The sequence below is a fragment of the Pinus tabuliformis genome, chromosome 4_1 (assembly GCF_031772625.1).
Source record: "Pinus tabuliformis cultivar Carrire ecotype Pingquan chromosome 4_1, CPIR1, whole genome shotgun sequence".
NCBI lineage: Eukaryota > Viridiplantae > Streptophyta > Pinopsida > Pinales > Pinaceae > Pinus > Pinus tabuliformis.
Window position 1 is genome coordinate 95,150,083 of NC_142303.1, and position 9,475 is coordinate 95,159,557.

Genomic DNA, 9,475 nt, shown 5'->3' on the forward strand with positions numbered 1-9,475 from the left:
TAGAAAAATCCATTGCAGACACTTATAACACATTTCTGGACGTGAAGGTCCATGAAGAGGAGCCACTAGTAGAGAAGGTCGTGAAGCTCGCCCTCACAATAAAAGAATCAAAGAATAAGCTCATGAAGATGAAATTTGATTATGAAGTGTAGATTTATGAGCTGCAAATAAGGCTGCAACTAGCCACACCACCAGAAGTATGGGAGCAAAGGGAAAAAGGATTTAAAGTTTTCACTGGAAGGCATCTCCGACACGGTGGCAGACTATGGAAAATTACTAGATAACACTATGAGAATATGGACCTCATTGCAGCAGGATCCAAACATCCAGAAGATCGAGGAGGAGTTACAGGTGAAGCAAAAGTGGCGGGAAGAGATCTTGGTAACTCTGAAGACCCTACCAGTATTGTAGAGGCTTTCCAACATTACTAAAGTAAATAACCTCTAGAAACAGATATAATATCTTCAGAGGAAGGAGCATATCTTACAAGAGAGGACTCAACCGTGGCAGGATGAGGCCCTCAAACTTTCGCAGGTAGTGGATGGAAGGCTCAAGTATTTAAAGGAAAGGGAGAAAGAAATATTGCAGAAGACTGTTGGTCCATCTACATAGGCATTGTTGGAGGAGGTGTGTTGAGAGGAGAAACTAGTAGCATAAATCGTCCAACAATACAACGCAATCTACAATGGCATTACATCAAAGATCAAGGGCATTGTAGCTGAGTGACTTAGGCCAAGTCACATGTGAGTATTGGGGGTATGTTGGACGGAACCCAACTTGGTCTAGTTTTGGTCAAAGACTCCGCATTTTGAGGAGCAGAGCCCACGAATTTCCATTCAACATGCAGTGTCTAGGGGATTTGGTGTGGGTGAAAGCCCCTTATTTTGTAACGAGCATCAAGTGTTGGTTCATTGTTTTCTCGGATCCATAGTATGTGGACCATAATATTGTAGTAATGGAATCTATACAATGAGATGTAATACTTTGTCGAAAGTGGAAGTAATAGATGAATCATTGATCATACTTTCTATTTTTAGTATGTATTTTTGGGCCTTAAGGAAAGGCTCCATAGTTGAGTGCACAGAGCCCTAGGAAGAGTTTGTAGTTGAGTGCGTAGACCACCTCCAACTAGGTGCGTAGGTAAAACGTTGTATGTATTGAAAGATCCATATTAATAAAATAAGAATAAGTTTTGGCGAAGTATTATGTATTTGTACTCTAAATATGTGTTTATACATACTGTTATGCATGCTTTATACTGAATTATGTGAAAGAACATGTGATATTATTTTTTGATATGTTTATGCAATAAGTACAAGTCTATGAAGTAAATCATCAACGCAAATTTATTTATGTATGTGAAGTTGTAGATAGGTATAAAATATAAGTAAACACATGGATGCCACAATGCACATATTCCTCTCGCTACACAAACCTGGTTCTACAACCTCCCATAACCACTTCGGGTGAGAATGTGATCTGCTTGTGGATCATTGTCGAAAGGGCTAGTGGTTGAGGGTTTTGTTGGTTCACAGTATACTCTGAACCTGTGTCAAGCCTCCTTAAGCCAACAAAAGGAAATGGGGTAGGTGTGTTTTTGATGTCCCTAGAAGGTAGCTTGATCCCTTTCTCCTTCAAGTTGGAGTTTGAAGCTACATACAATGTTGCTGAATATGAAGCCTTGTTGCGAGGTTTACAAGATACTAGAAATCTTAATATTGGGTGCTTGGTTGTGTTTGGAGATTCAGATCTAGTAGTGAAATAGATAAGGAATCAATACCAAACTAAACATCCAATATTAAAGGCTTACAGAAATGAGGTTTGGGATTTGATTGATAATTTTTTTTAGCCTTCAATATACAGTTCTTGCATAGAGAAAGAAATCAGATCGTTGATTCTTTGGCTATAGTTGCCAGAAACTTTAAGCCTCCACAAAGTCCATTGCTCAGGTATGAAGTTGAGGTCATATAAAAATAATCAGCACTAGATAATGTCAGGTATTGGCAGGTGTTTGAAGACGAGGAGCAGATCAAATGCTTCATGGAAATTATAGGAGAATTCTCGAATTCAGTAATTGACCAAGAGGAAGAGAGAATGATAGATGAACAACAGGCCAATTGGGAATAAACCATTGTAGGACACAAGATTTTACAGCTAAAGGGTAACACTATTCCTAGGGGTTTGATTCCCTTAGAGATATTATTCAACTCAAATGATGTGGCTACCAAGCCGACTGAGAAACAAATTGATGAGTAGGTGGAAGACTCAAACATTGGTTCAGATAAGGACCCTTAGATAATTAAGTTGGCAAAAGGAGTTCCCCATAAATACAAGCAAAGGTACTTGGACCTTTTCAAATATTATATGGATGTCTTTGCTTGGTCATATGATGACTTAAAAACATTTGATAATACTATTATTCAACATAAAATCCCTTTGAAGGGCAGGGTGAAACCATATAAACATAATATTAGGCAGATTAACTCTCTATTACTCCCTTCTATTGAAAAGGAGGTAAGGAAGTCACTCCAGACCAAAATCATTGTACCTTTGAGATATTCAGACTGGGTAGAAAACCTAGTCCATGTCAGAAAAAGGAATGGAGAAATAAGGCTATGTGTGGACTTCAAGAATCTCAACAAAGCCTCATAAAAGGATAATTACCCTCTACCTAAAATGGATTACATTCTGTAGAAGGTGGTAGGATATGCCCGGATGTTTATGACAGATGGTTTTCTTGGGTACAATGAGGTAGTTGTGCATCCTAAAGATCAAAAGAAAACTGATTTCACTACCCCTTGGGGAACATTTACGTATGCTAGAATTCCTTTTGGCCTCATAATTGTAGGTGCCACCTTCCAGAGAGCCATAGATATAGCTTTTGTGGGAGTTCAAGACAAATTTGTAGTAATTTACTTGGCTGACATCAATGTCTTTTCAAAAATAAATGAGGAACACATCGAACATCTATGTCTCACTTTTGAGAAATGAAAAAAATATGGTCTATCCTTGAATCCTAAAAAATCGAAGTTCTCTTTAAGTGAAGGAAACTTATTAGGCCACATTGTGTAAAAGGAGGGGGTGAACATTGATCCAAAGAGGGTAGAAGCCATCAACAACATCCCATTCCCAAGAAACAAGAAGGAGATTCAAATTTTCCTAGGTAGAATCAACTTTTTAAGGAGATTCATACCTAACTATGGTGAAATAGTCGAAGAAATCATAGAGATGCTAAAGAAAGAAAAAGAAGTGAAATGGACTGTTGAGTCTCATGAATCATTCTCCAGAATAATTAAAAGGGATTTTGTAGAAACTCATGTGTTAGTTAGTCCATATTATCAAAAACCATTTTTCATTTTTTATTTTGCTTCTCCTCATATAGTGGTTGTTGGCGTATTGCAGAAAAATAGTGAGGGGCATGAGAAACCAATAGCCTTCTTCAGTCAGGTGTTGCAAGATGTTGAGATAAAGTATAATATTCTGGAGAATCAAGATTATGCCTTGGTCAAATCACTTAAGGATTTCAGAATTTATGTCCTGCAATCAAACGTAACTAATGCTCCTACACCTATAGTAAAAGACATTCTAGTTCAGGGTGACAGGATATCAAGCCTACCAAGCTCATCAAGGGGTAGGGGCTAGCTAAAATTCTATATGAAGCAAAATACCAAGCATTGGGCATAAATTTATTGGCAGGAGGAGATGGAGAAAGTGGAAATTCAGAGAAACAACAAAAGCTTGAAACATCAGCAAAGAGAATTCAAATGAAGTATGTTGGGTCTCCTTGGTATAAAAATATTGTGCTTTATCTGTTATTTTTGAGGTTCCCAGTGAATTTTGATAAAATTAAATATCAAGCTCTCAAGCTACAAGCCCAATTTTTTTTTAATCTCAAATGGCCAATTGTACTAGAAGGATCCTTTAGGGATTTAGATTTTGTGTTTGTTTGAGGAAGAAATCCACAAAGTAATGGATGAAATTCATAATTGTGTTTGTGGAGAACATTATATTTGGAGGGCTACAACACACGATCCTTAAAGTCGGGTTTAACTAGCCCATGTTGGACATTGGATAAACCAATGCTCCCTGTGTGTTTGGGACATGGACTAACTGTCTCTCATGGATCCTTATCTCTGGCGATGTGATCATTGACTAACACCTATGGTGTTTGATCTAACGACAATCATGATTCCCAAAAATTGGTATCAGAGCCTAGGTCATGAGTTCAATACACACCTGGCTCGTGTTTGGGGGGATATTGTTGGAGATTAGATAAACTAATGCTCTTCATGTGTTTCATGACATGGACTAACCACCTATCATGGATCCTTATCTCTAGGGATGTGATCATTTACTAACACTTGCAGGTTTTGGTTTAAACAAAAATCGTGATTCCCAACAATGGAAATTGTTTGGTGAGGTACATACTTATGTTCGGGCCTACGAGAAGTGCCAAAAGTTTGCTAAAAAATACAAATTAGCATATTTTCCCCTAATCCATGTTTTTGTTGAGGAATCTTTCAGACAGTGGGGGTTATACTTCATTAGGGAGATACACCCACCCTCCAATGGTCAACACAAGTGGATACTCACAACCAATGATTACTTCACTAAGTGGGTGGAAGTTTCTCCAACTAGGAATGAAACCGATATGGTAGTTATTAAGTTCATGGAGGAAAACATCCTTGCCAGATTTGGCTACCCCAAAAAAGTTGTCACCGACAATTCTTAGTTGTTTAAGTCTACCTAATTTATAGATTTCTATATATCATCGTGGTAGGCCACTCCACTACCTATTACCCAAAGGGAAATGGATTGGTTGAATCCTCAAATAAAACCTTGGTGAGGATTCTAAAGAAAATAGTATCAGAAAATCAGAGTAACTGAGACTCACAACTAATTTTTTTTTCTTATGCATCAACAGGGTTACCACTAAGATAGCTACTAGAAAATCCCCTTTTGTGTTGGTTTATGGAAAGGAAACAATTTTTCCCATACATCTAGCCATTCTAGTGGCTAAAATCTTGCAAGATATTAAGGAAGAGCCAAATGATTTGACTACAAGGATAAATAAATTGGTGGAACTTCAAGAGAACAAGGAACAAGTTAATTAGAATCTAATATGTTATCAAGAAAAAATGAATTCCTTGTTGAAAGGAAAGAGACAGATATCTGTAGCCAGGAGACTTAATACTGAAATAGGATTTCAGGAGGGAAGACAAAGGAAAGCATGGAAAATTTGATCCCCTTTGGTTTGGGCCTTTCAGGATTACTGAGGCAAAAGGGAATAACACCTTCTTGCTGGAGAACTTAGAAGGAGAAGTGCTTGGGCTACCTGTGAATATGAATTTTCTCAAGCTTTACTTCTAGCACTGAAAGGGTCCACTTCTATTCATTGTAAATATCAATGAGCCATTTGTAAATAACCATTACTACTCTTTGTTTTCTATTTATGTTTTTGTTTTTTGAAAGTATGAATAAAATGGCTCTATGCCAAGGGAGTAATGCACTAATCTGCTGGTTCTAAGTGAATTGTATCCAATACACTATCCCCAGTTGGAGCCAATCTTGCTTCTATTCATCATCACTTTCAAAGAGTTGATAGAGTAGAGTCAGAGTTTAGAGCTAAAATTCCTTTTAAAGCACCTCCTGAGTCATTTGTAGAGCCTCCTAAAGTTAGAAAACAACTAAAAAAATGTGGGGGCCACTATTCGGGACTAGAGATGCATTGGAAGGTTTAATAGCACATAAGCCACTTATCAAACCCATATCAGGAAAGTACAACAAAGCATAAGGGGAATATTTATACAGGTGTGAACCATCGGTTAAAGGTCAAGCATCTCCTGGGCGGATCGTCATCCATCTCCAGTGGAACACCCCCCAAAATAATTTTGAGGGGCTAACCTACATAGGTGTTAAACAAGCATCCCACAGAACCGATCTTCAGATTTGGATCTGATAGTCCAGATTCATTCCGGGGAGGGAGCACACGGTTTGACATCCTGCTATCTAACCCACCGGAGGATGGTGGGAGTGAGGAACACGCGCCACCTAGACAAATTGGTAGACATCACCCCCACCATGAAATCACCCCCATGTCAATCAATGGTTGCCACTGTGCCATTTATAAAACCTTCCCGCCTCACCATTTTCAAACATTGTTCATCATTGTGTCACTCTCTTTTCAATTGTCTGTCTTGAATTTCGTTCAAGATCTGCCAACCAAGTACCTCCTCCTAGCATCATTTTCTACCCTCTCCACGACAACCAGGTAATCCAATCGCTCCTATACACATGTAATTTTGTTTAGGAAATTCTAAAATGAAGAAAGCACCACCCCATACCCCAAAGGCTCAAAAGGCCAAAACCTCTTCTAGCGTGGAATCCCTCATGGATATAGAGGCTCAAGTAGTTAACACGGCTTGTGCATATCACCTGGATGACCTTCATTTTGACCTATATCAAAACCATGTCAGGGGGAGGACCCATTTCGATTAGTTAACTCTAACCTGTACTACCAAATTGCACCCACTATGCAACATTTTCCAAAATTCGTCTCTTGGTTGGATGCAGCATACATCAACAAGAAAAACTTCTTTGTTTCCCCCTTTGGTGTCAAAATTCTCAAAGTAACCCCAGAGCTAATCCAAAAATACCTGGTTTACACAGTTCTTGAGAACCCCAACAATTTACTGATGTCACCCTAGTGTATCATTATACTCAACTATCCCCGCCAATGAGCAATAGTCTTTCCTATAGATGGTTTTGGCCCCTAACCTACAAGCCCCGCCCATAGCTTATAGATTCCCAATCACCATATTTCCTGAGCCTATACAACCCATCCTATCCCAAATTTCCCATCTGTTGGGGGATGATGATGTCAGCAGAGTGTTGCCATTATGATGCATGTGTTGTCCTTGATGGAAACTCACTTGTAACAAAGCAGGTATATGGTACCTAGATGAATCTAGAAGTCAGTTTAGAGGTGATAGAATGATGGAAAATAATAATAGAATGATGGGACAACGGTTTACAGATCAGAATCAAAAGTTTTATAAAGGTGAATATTTGAAGATCTATACGCGGGTTCGTCAAGGCAAAGTCATGTATAAATGCAGGTACAAAGAAGAAAAGTCGTGTACATGCTAACACATTAATTTAAATAATACCAAGGGTCCTTACCATGGTATTAACCCACAATATTGAGCGCAGTAATGGTTACTTGATCTCGTCCAAGATTACCACTGACACTAGTGTATTTTTGACCCATGGTATTAGCGAAGGCTCTAACTATATAAGGAGGTGAAGATCAAAGTGCTAAGTGTGCATGCAAAAGGGTTTTTGATGAATACTTCAATATGAAATATATTTGAATTGTAAGGGCCATAGTTGACACATAGATATGAAATAATTATGCACCGACGAATATAATGATGGATTAGGATCATGAGATCTGAAATGAATTTCCATTGTATGGCCTACTCATGGATTGACTAGATCTAAGTATTGACACATGAATATTATGATCTCGGTTTTTCTAAAGTTACGAAGAGCTGCACAATTTTAGGTCAAAATTTGGAGATCTATACATAGGTTTGTCTCGGTTAAGTTGCGTATAGATGCGAGTTCGTCTCTTCAAAGTCACTTATACAAAGGAAGGGTTTGTGTTCATAAATTAATGATCAACCTGGTTAGTGCTGCTATATCTCTATTGTCTATCAATGATGTCCACATGTTGATATAGGTTGAGTAATAATGTCTGAAGTAGAACTGATTGAATGATGAAGTTGAATTTGGTTACATGTTGATTGGTTGAAAAGATTATTGATGCTGCTAACTGTATGAGGGTTTTGTAAGCTAACAAAATATTTCATAATAACTCTGTTCAACTCTGTGTTTGATTCAGAATTACAATTTTTTAGTATATTGAGATCTGTACGTAGGTTTCTCTACAGAAAAGTGCGTATACATGCGGGTTGCCTTAAGTGAAGTAGCGTATACATGTTGGCATATGAATGATCAGGGTTGTAGTTGATTATGTGTGTTGATGTAGTATTCTGAGTTCAGTTCTATGTTCTAGTTACAATGATCTCATTGTTTTGTTTGAATTGAGTTGGTGTTTTCTTCAGTTAATCTACAAGTTGTGATGTATTAAAGCAGGTGGATCTAGTGGGAAAATTTATGAAATGTGGTCCATGGATGTTGTTGAGGGTTGGATCCTTCAGTGAGGGAGTCAAATCTTCCCGCCAATAGTATTTAGTAATCATATTAGGGGGTTGGAGCTCCCTTCTAGTAAGAGATGGAGACCCGAGTGAAGGTTGTAGCCTTCAATAGCTGGGTGCCTGCGTACTGGCATGAGTATGCACTATTACAAGAGTGTAAGAGGTTTTTAATATTAATAATTTTGAAGACTGAGACGACAAAAATGGTGGTTTTCCCCCACATTGGGTTTCCATCATAAATCCTGGTGTTCATGTCTATTTCTTATGTGTGATACTTTATTATGTTCTTACTGCACTTTCTTACTACCTTATCAAACTCCTGATAAATCTTTTACATTATGTTTTAAGTTTAACAGATAAAGAATTAGTTGTTTTACAAGTTTACTAAGCATACACTAGTTTCTTTTACAACTGTCATGTACATACACGAGTTGGGTTCAGTAAAGTCGCGTACATATTTTAGAAAAGGAAATTATTATTGTGAGTTATTAAAATACTGATTCACGCCCCCTCTCAGTATTTTTCCCAATAATTGGTATCAGAGCAGGTCCTTCAAAAGAAGCTTGGTCGCTTAAAGGAAGATCTTCCAAGATGAGAAATCAAGATAGAATGACATCTATCAGACCAACACTCTTCAATGGAAATAATTTAATATATTGGAAGACAAGAACCAAATCCTATCTTCAGTCCCTTAGAGTAGATGTTTGGGAAATTGTGGAAGGATGTTACCAATCTCTAGCCGTAGTTCCCAAAGATGCAGCAGAAAAGAAGACGTATGAAACCAATGCTAAAGTTGTCAATGCATTATTGGGAAGTCTGACAGAATCAAAATTTTCCAAAGTTATGAATTTAAACACAACAAAAGAAATATGGGACAGGATCATTCAAAGTTATGAAGGCGATACTAAGGTAAAAAGTGTTAAACTCCAAACTCTCATAATTCAATTTGAAACTCTCAGAATTCATAATGATGAAAGTATTTCTAGTTTCTTTCTACACATAGATGAGATTGTAAATCATATGAAAAATCTAGGTGAAGGAATAAAGGACACCACTTTAGTAGAGAAAATATTAAGATCTCTAACTCCTAAATTCGAGTCAAAAGTGTCTTCCATTGAAGAGAGACGGGATCTATAAACTCTTACTGTTGTTCAACTTCACAGGATCCTGACTGCTTTTGAAATGAGGAAAGGAGGTCCCTCAGAAGTCAGAGAAACCACATTTAAATCATCTGCAAAAGGAAAAGAAAAGGG